Source organism: Danio aesculapii, chromosome 9, assembly GCF_903798145.1.
Source record: "Danio aesculapii chromosome 9, fDanAes4.1, whole genome shotgun sequence".
Taxonomy (NCBI): domain Eukaryota; kingdom Metazoa; phylum Chordata; class Actinopteri; order Cypriniformes; family Danionidae; genus Danio; species Danio aesculapii.
The window spans coordinates 21,991,455-22,001,160 of NC_079443.1; the positions used below are offsets into that span (position 1 = coordinate 21,991,455).

The window sequence follows — 9,706 nt, forward strand, 5'->3', positions numbered from 1 at the left end:
TTAGTTGAAAATCCCTAAAGATGCAATTAGAGATTATTTTACGAAACATAAAACACATACACAAACCACCTGAAATTAAAAATACATCTTTCAAGTAAGTAGAGGGTCATTCCACTGTGGTAACCCCTGATAAACCAGGGACTAAGCAGAAGGAAAAGGAATGAATGAAAATCTGTCAAGTGCATTAATCAATAACATAAAAATTGACATTCATTTAATCTTAACAATCTATTGTCATTTCTGATATTTGGGATTTGGATTTCATGTAAGTAAAGCAATGTAAACAAGCTTGTTAGATTCAAATAATGATGTGTAAAAATATCTGTGCATTGCCCATTAATAAAAAAATAAAATAATTTATTAAAGTAATATAAATAATGTATAGTTTTATACATTATATTGATCTTTTAAAACAAGCTTTTTATGCACAATTTAGAATCAGTATCAGAATCAGTTTTATTGCCAAATGTGCTTCACACACACAAGGAATTTGTTTTGGCTACAGAATTTTAATCTTTATATTGAATCTTTACAGCATCTTTATATTTTTAAGCAACCTTAGCAAACTCAAAACAACCTTAGAAAAAGGATTCATTTGAAAATTCCATGTTTTATAATTTTAATCATGTATCAAAACTGTTACACCCCTACATACCTTCTCGCTCTGTTAGATCAACTGCTTCTTAGGGTATCAAACACATAATGAAATGCCTTGCCTGTCTTTGTTCAAATCCCATCTCAAAACCTATACCTTTTTTCCGTGGCCTTTGTCACCTGATTTTTGTTTTTAAGTTAAGTGTTGTTTTTTTTTTAAATCGAATTCTTTTTGTGTTTAGCAGTAGAAAAAATATTATAAACGTTGGAAAACATGTGAAGGTGAGTTTGTTTTTTGTTTTTTAAGCTTAATTTTAAAGACACCTATAATACTATTTGCTTTGAAATTTTAGCTTACAGCTCTCTGTAATTTGTATATTACCAAATTTACACTTTCAAATGTGGCAAAGCTTCTCTAGTGGCATTTAGGTGTCTTCACACAGTTTAATGCTGCTCCAAAAATTGTATAAATGCATTTACACAGCAATTACGATATTAAACAGTGATAATAAGAGCTGAGGTGGGTTATAGGATGCATGTTCTGTACATAAAAAACAGCATACATCTTTACATTAAATATACATTGAAATATAAGTAGAAGTATTGTAACACAGTATAGTAAATGCAGGGTTCCACACAATTCATTTATGTTGTCCCAACACAAATTGATTAAGTTAACACATTTAATTGGATCGATCATAAAACAATTAAGTTGTTCCCCAAAAAAATCTCAAAAATTGTGTTGTTTGGCTCATTTTAATAAGAAGTTTGAAAAGCAGCAAAACAATTTTTGAGCGAATATAAACATGTAACAGTAATGAAACATTTCCCTAAAATTTATGTTACACATTTAGAATCTAATTGAATTACTTGACTAAGCACTACTTAAAATCCCTATATCTCAATGCATAGATTTCTTAATGTCATAAGCATGCACAATTCATAACCTACTATAATAACTTACCTTTGTTAAAGGAATTATTCAGAACTGTTGAATTATTCTTGCTGTTTAAAGCAAGTACATTATAAGTTACTGTATTTAAATTACCTAGAAATTAACAGTAATTCCCTACTTACTTTTCAGTTGATAAGTAATTTGATAACAGTAACTTCTACACCCACAAATTAGAACCATCTTTAGTCTTTTACAGATCATAGTTTCTTGTAACTGTTTTTATTGAGCTAAATATCACTTCACAATAAATACAGTTTCTGGTTGCCCTCCCCTGACAGCGACTCACATTCACAACTGTAAATTTTCCGAAGACAGGAAACCTGCTGTAGGTGGAACAGTCAAAACAGCAATAATTTTGGCTTTCAAGAGCAATCAACAGCATTTAGAAGGATCAGACAGAAACAAACATGCAAATTACAGTTCAGAATAATATTTAATGTTCTTGTGCAGCTGACACATTTTCATTTGCATGCAACCTAACCCACAAACCTGTGCACTCGCGTTCCATAGAGATAAACACACCGTTTGCTCTAGGCTCACACTATCAGGTGGTGCGCATTTACTTTGCATTCATTAACATGCCATGTCGAAATCCCTCTTTAATTATGGATGTTATGTCATGAATCATATTTAAGGATCAGCTTACAGGTTAATGACTGTGGGTTATGAAACCCTTGCTTTCCTGAACACGCCAAATGATTTCTCAGTCACAGGGACATATTTATTTTATCCATTAGTGTTCTCAAAATTGTAATTGTTAATTCAGAGCTTGTTGCCCTGTTTGCCTGCATAGAATTATGCTATTGCTTCATGCAATATAAAATAGACTAATTACTAGTCTTACTAGCAGCCTGGGTCCCAATGGTTCAAAACGACCCAGCACCTTAGGAGTTCCATTTGTTTCTCTCCTAATAAGACACATGCACAACAGCATCTTCGTTATTTCATTCTGAGCTAAAAAGCATCAAAGCTCTACTTCAATTCGCCATTGCATGCAATATGGTGATCATACAGTATCCAGTGCATGTTTAATTACTATTAAGTCTTAATTTTTCAGCATTTTTAAAAGCCTGCATGCCAGTTGAACAATTAAATCAATTGAGGCTGGGTACATGCACAGAGTGAATGTTCTGTAAGGTCAGTTTATGCAAGTTTTTCTAACACATTTTTTTGTTTGTTTTTTCCTGAGAATAATATTTGACATGTAATTGAACCCGATTTTGGTAAAAACCCAAACAATACAAACACATAAAAATAAAACAAATAAAAGAATTAGAAAAATTAGTTATGTGTAAAACAAGGAGAAAGCACTGAACTACAGAACATATTTAATAGTTTATATAAAAGCCTTTTTTTGGTGATGGTGTAGCTTAAAGATGCCTCTTAAATGGAGAATGAAGTCACATGAATTGCTCAGGTTTGAGTTTTTCACAGACTTGAACAGAGTGTAAAAATCTTGATGGTTTTGTGGGTCTCAACTATCAAATCTGATCTATATTTTGTATTTTCTATTAGATTTAAGATTTAAGGTGATTGGCTGGGCCATTCTATAGCTTGATTTTCTTTCTCTGAAAGCATTTGTGAGTTTCCTTGCCTGTGTTTTGGATCATTGTCATGGAAATGTCCACCCTGGTTTCGGCTTCATCATCCTGCTAATATAGATGTTGGACCGAAGCAGCTAATATTTATTTACAATGATGAAGGGTAGAGGGTTGCTGAAGAACTACTGAGTAAACTAATTAGATTTGTTTTCTTCGCATATATGGATTCTTTGGTTGTTACCAACATCCGGGGAAAATTTCAAGTCAATGACACCTTTGGCACCTTTAATATGTTTTCTGAAAAAAAATGACGTGTTAAGTACTTATTTTCCTGTCATGCAGGAACTCTTCCAAGCCAAAAAAACTCACTTATAAAAAAAACAAACAAAAAGAAACATTCACTTCAGTTTCTCACTTAATGTACACAACTAAAGCGTTTGTCATAGAAAATCATTGCATACGCTTTTGAATAATTAGGGGAGAGCGGGGATGAAAGAAATACTGGATGAAATAAAAAAACAATTTTAGAACCCTGACAATGTTTGCTTTCCGAGCTATGTAATTGATAAAATCTAAGCAATTCAAGTTTGTACTGTCAGGTAACTTTTAAAACATTTGATGAAACAGAGAATGTAATTTCATAAATATTTCCAAAGATAAATGATGAACTATGTTTGCGTAGTCAATTATAGTTGTTATAATCAAGTTTAACTTTCAGTAAAACAAAAAAAAAAATCTTGATTATATTATTGTGTTACCTTTGACCCTGCTGTTTGTTCCATTTGTCACCTTGTCGGGGGTTAAAAATAACAATGTGCAACCTGTGTTTGAAGTGAAATTAAAATATTGTTCAAAATGTCACCTGGTTCTGATAGACCACACTTGTGAGTTAGTCAATTAATCAATCAATCAATCAATCAATCAATCAATCAATCAATCAATCAATCAATCAATCAATCAATCAATAATTAAATAAATGAATAAATGATAACACTTTATTTTGATGGTCCCTATTGCACATTTTGTTAACTAAAAGATACATTGCAACTACATGGCAATTACTTCTCATTTGAGTATTAGTTGACTGTCTGCTTAATATCTGCTGATACTGCTCCTTCAACACATTTAACTGACTATGGGAATCTTTGTAAGTACATGTCAACTTACACTAACCCTAACCCCAACCCTAACAGATATAATAATAATTTAAGTCCCTGCTCTGCCCTAAGTGAAGAGATGATGTAAAGTGGCCAAACTTCTGATCAAAGCTAATCTTAAAAACAGTATGATTCTTGATGACTCAAAACAATTGTCTTCTGTCATCATTTTTTTTCAAACCTGTTTGACTTTCTTTCTTCAGTTCTACAAAAAAAAGATATTTTGAAGAATGTTTGAAGCATGTTACTATTAACTTAGAATTAGAATTACAGAATGAATTAGAATAACATACAATAACACTGAATTGAGCTGAACTAAACTGAACTTAAACACTACAAACTGAACTACACTGTTCCAATTTACTATGACCTTTTATGTGAAGCTGCTTTTGTATAAGCGCTATACAAATAAAGGTGAATTGAATTGAATAACAAAATTAGTTTTTTTCCTACAATTTTTTACATGTTTTCAGCTTTGTTAAAAATATCTGCCTTTTTGTTGAACAGAAGAATGAATAGGTTTGGAACCACTTGAGGGTGCGTAAATGGTGTGTAAATTTTCATTTTTGGGTGGACTATCCCTAAGTACAAATGATGTGCTTTTTACAAATGTACTAATTTTGTTTTTATGTTTAAGGGCACGCAGTCTCACTAATTATTGTGACATCAACACAATGTAGATTTTAAACCCTGAAGACAATTGGCTCAAAATTACCCCCCCCCCCCCCCCCCCCACAATTAAAATGAATGGTAGCTGACTTTGTCTTTTATTATGTGCAAAACAAACACATAGTTAAATGTTGCATGACCCTTTAAATCCACAAGGAGTTCTTCAGGCGGTGCAAACAAGAAATTTCTCAGCATGGTTTTGGTTACGTAGGAATATAAATAAATGTAAGCCTTGCGGGCTGGAAAAAATAATTTTCTTCCTGTCTCAGTGCAGTGTTGTGTTTTGTGCACCTCACTGGAGATTGCGAGCTGGGGGTTCATTATGTGTTGTATGCTCATCTACACAATTTTAATGCGTCTGGTAGTGGAGCTCCAAAGACTCAGACAACTGTGCTTTTCTCTTTTTTCTATCTTCATTCTAACCCTCATTGCGCTCTATGCCTCCCAAACCCTCATCCTTCTCACTCCAGGATCAAGTAGTGATATTTCCACTGTCAAATCACGCCATGTTAAGGGCTTCCTCATCTGGCCGGAGTGCTTCTGTTTTAATGAATGACGTGCTTGAAGCGGCCAGCTGTAGAGGCACTCTTGAAGGCAGCACAAAAGATGAATTTGATGAGCAGTTATGTTGTGCTGTGAATGTAATTTCTGCTGTTTTTCTGCTTGTTAAATGTTTAATGCTCGACTGGAAGTCTCTTTGCAGTCAAATTCAATGGAGTGCAGATTAGTTCAGATGCACAGATGTTTTCTCAGTTCACAGTTTTGGATCATTCACATCATGTTCAGTGAGGGTAATTTACTAATGAATCAAACAGCTCTCGAAAGAAAAAGTGAACAAATTCAACAAATAACTCATCAAATCAGATGTGAGGCGATATCTCCATTAGATTCCATTCACACTGATAGACTCTCCATTAGACACCATTCACAACAAACTTGGTTGTTACGTAGCTTCAATAAAGTGCCACCTAGTGGTCAGGAGATATGCTTATTTTATACTTACGAATCATTTGGCCAAATCACAAGATTGTTCTCATTGGATTTATAGAAGCACACCAAGCATACAGCAGGTAAAATAAGCATTGAACACGTGATCATTTTTACTCGTAAATATATTTCTAGAGGAGCTATTAATAGTATTCAGATTTAGGTCAAAACCCAAACATATAAATAAATCAAAACAAAACAAAAATGAAATGAAATAATACTGAACCACAAAAAATTTATTTAATATGTTCTATAAAATACTTTTTTTTTGTAATGACAGCTTTAAGTTGCTTCTTGTATGTGAGTCAGGTGCTCAGGTATGCTTTGTTTCTTGTACTTCAACATCCTGAGTCTTCAGATATTGATGGGTCAACAGAGTCTAGAAATCTTCAGTTCTCTGGATCTCTTCTATGAACTCTGATCTTTAGGTCTTATTGGATTAAAGTCAGGTGATTGGCTGGGCCATTCTTTCAGCTTTCTTTTCTTTTCTGAAAGCAGCTGTGAGTTTCCTTTATTGTGTTTGGGGTCATTGTCTTGCTGTAATATCCACCATCTTCATCAAATGGTAACTAAGACAAACTAATTAGTTTGTTTTATTTTCATGTATGGATATTAACATCTGGTGGAAATTTCAAGTCAACAGCACCTTTAGAAATATATGTTCGGAGAAATATGCTGAGGTGTTCAATACTTAATTTACCTGGTGTTAACCTCAAAATATATAAATTTTCCTGTCATTTGGTCTGATACATTAACATATCTCTACAGTACATGTCATGTGTCTTCAGCTCAGCACCATGTGGTCAAAAGGGATTTTTAAAGAAATCAGAGCTTAAACGTGACTATTTTGTAATGGAAAGACAGGTCACCGGAAGCCTGTGGGCTGCCTGGCTGAAAATGAAAAGTCTGTGTGTATATAGCCCATTCTTTTACAAACCAATTTTGTGACCGTGCCATCTACTGCTCAAAAAAAAACTCACACTTGTAGTCATTTTTTCTGACTTGTCTGATGCTTTCTGTCAAGCTCACTGCTCATTCTTGTCAGTTGTGCTTGGCCCCTTGATATTTGCTTCATTGTTTGGTTGAATGAGCCCAAATTTGTATTCTTCTAAATCTGAAATTTTTTTTTCTTCACCTTTAACCCTGCTAGATATCCACTCCAGCACCCTGCCAGCATCTTAGACACTATCTTCCTTTTAAAATCGAATCATTTTTGCTGAAATGAGAAGAAAACAAGAAGCACTGCATTAAAGTCCATTTTCCCATGTCTTTTAAATATGACGGTAGTTTTTATCCCCTAGTATTTTCAATGGAATTTCTGCGGTAGCCTGTTCAAGGAAGGATTCAAGGAACTGTTATAACATTAAAAAATTATTAACAGCTATTAACAAGTTCTTTAGTCTTTTTTTTTTTTTTGATAAAAAAAAGATTTTGATAACCATACATGAAAATAAAACAAACTAATTAGTTTGCCTTAGTTACCATTTGATGAAGATGGTGGATATTACAGCAAGACAATGACCCCAAACACAATAAAGGAAACTCACAGCTGCTTTCAGAAAAGAAAAGAAAGCTGAAAGAATGGCCCAGCCAATCACCTGACTTGAATCCAATAAGACCTAAAGATCAGAGTTCATAGAAGAGATCCAGAGAACTGAAGATTTTTAGACTCTGTTGACGCATCAATGACTACAATGATCTAAGGTTCACAGCTATCAGTTCCCATGTTAACTGAGAACTAATGTGTTGCTGAGCAGGTCCTGCAACATACAGTGACCTTTTGTGCATCCCTACTGTGTAAAATGAATAGTTTATCATTTACTCACCTTCATGTTGTTCGTTCTGTCATGCAAGACAAAAGTAGACATTTTGCAGAATGTCCAACCTGCTCTCTTCTATAACGACAGCGAATGTGACCAAGTGCCAGTCAGTTTTTAAAACTTAATACGTATCATTGTGCACTGTGTGGAATACCTGAAGTCACATGATAGATGTGTGTGAGGAGCAGAAAGAAATTAAAGTCATTAATCACTCAAAATCTTTTTGTTACTCTCAAATCTCATTTGTGTTTACTGTTTTTTTTTTCACATGGGACACTTTTGGCCCTGTGGACTTCTAGAAAAATGGTGTTCTCTCACTAGTTTAATTTGTTCAGTCTTTATTTCATTTATCCAGTTCATTTGATTTCATTTAAACAAAGTGTAGACTAGACATACATACATCACAGGAGTCATTTGTGTTACTTTTTCTAAAGCTACACTCTAAACATGCTGTGTTGTTTAACAACTCGTTGGGTCAAATATGGACAAACCCAATGCTGTTATTTCTTATACTTGTGTTAAATAATTATGTTAATACGTTGTATTTTGTTAAGTACTGGTGTTAAATTACTGTTGAGTTTGTCCATTTGACCCAGCATTGGGTTAATACAAAACAGCATTGTTTTTGTTTGTTTATAGTGTAAGGAAATGAAATATTTCAGTCCCACTTTATATTAAGTGGCCTTAACTACATGTACTTGCGTTAAAAAAATAAATGCAATGTACTTGCAGTGTTCATAATCTATTGGAGAACACTTTTGCTGCTCTTGAAGGTGAGGTTAGGGACAGGTTTGGTGGTATGGGTAAGTTTAGGGATGGATAAGGTATAAGGGATGGGTCAACAATGTAATCATAAATGTAATTACAGAAATTAGTTACAATGTAATTACATGCATTTTTGTAATCAAGCCTAAGCATAATGTCAAACATGTATTTACACAATAAGTACACTGTAACAAGTTATTAACTTCAGCGTTAATATTGGTTAAGGCCACTTAATATAATGTGGGACCAATAATTCTCATTTTCCTTTTGTTTAAAGTCCATGTGAAATCAAAATTTAAAATGGTTATTTTGCTAGCTCACATTGTAAATAATCAGTGCAAGTTAATTCAATGAAAAAAAAATATGTTTTAGTAATTAAAGCCTGACCATTTGCTTCTGCGTTTGGAGTGGCGGTCCTTCTTGGTCCTTTTCGTTTCAGCCACAATATTCTTAACCATACCCCTCTTACGTTAGTTTGCTACAAGGGAAGGATGCGCAAAAAGAAAGCACCACCCCTATTCAATATTCAGTTTCAGTTAAAAGCACATTAACAAAAGTCACTTCCAGTTCATTTTAAAATAAGACAAAATTTCAAAAACAAAAACAGTAAAACTATGAATGAAAAAAAAAACTATTTCTACAACAATTTCTTAAAGGGATAGTTCAATAAACAACATAGGCTCATTCTGAAAATGTCCCCTATATACATTTCTGGAGATCGCGAATTATGTAGCCAGAGATATGTATGGCTGCATTTTATCTTTAAACGGAATGTTACGGGGCGGTATGCTGCCGCCTACAGCTTCTGTTTCTTTTTGCGCTACCAGCTGACCGCCTTCCTCCATGTGGGCAGCTTTCCTGCTGTCCAGTAGCTGGCCATGTATGTCTGCAGGCCTGAGACGCAGAGAGGAGTTGACTGCAATGACTGGGTTCAAGTTTGGTGAAGAACAATTCCAGAAAATAGGTAGGACAAAAACAGAAGCCAAAAAATAAAACAAACAAGTAAATAACAGGTCGTAAAATCTGAAAACGTGGTAGAAATCCGGCTGCGGTGAGGGCTTTTCTTTTTCTGGATTGTTTATTTTTTAAACACTGTCAGTTGGGTTCAGGGAAGCGGGTGATCAGGTCAGTTGGTGCTTTTTAAAACACTCTTGGTTGTGTTTAGGGAAGAAGGAGGGTGGGTCAGTCGATCGTATAGTCAGTCAGGCAGTCAGTCAA

The 9,706-nt window shown here is 34.1% G+C and overlaps 1 protein-coding gene across 1 annotated transcript in view; it reads left to right on the plus strand.

Moving 5' to 3' along the window:
• The window catches only part of thsd7ba (thrombospondin, type I, domain containing 7Ba), a 402,582-nt gene that overhangs the window by 364,442 nt on the left and 28,434 nt on the right, over positions 1-9,706 (plus strand). The window lies entirely within an intron of this gene.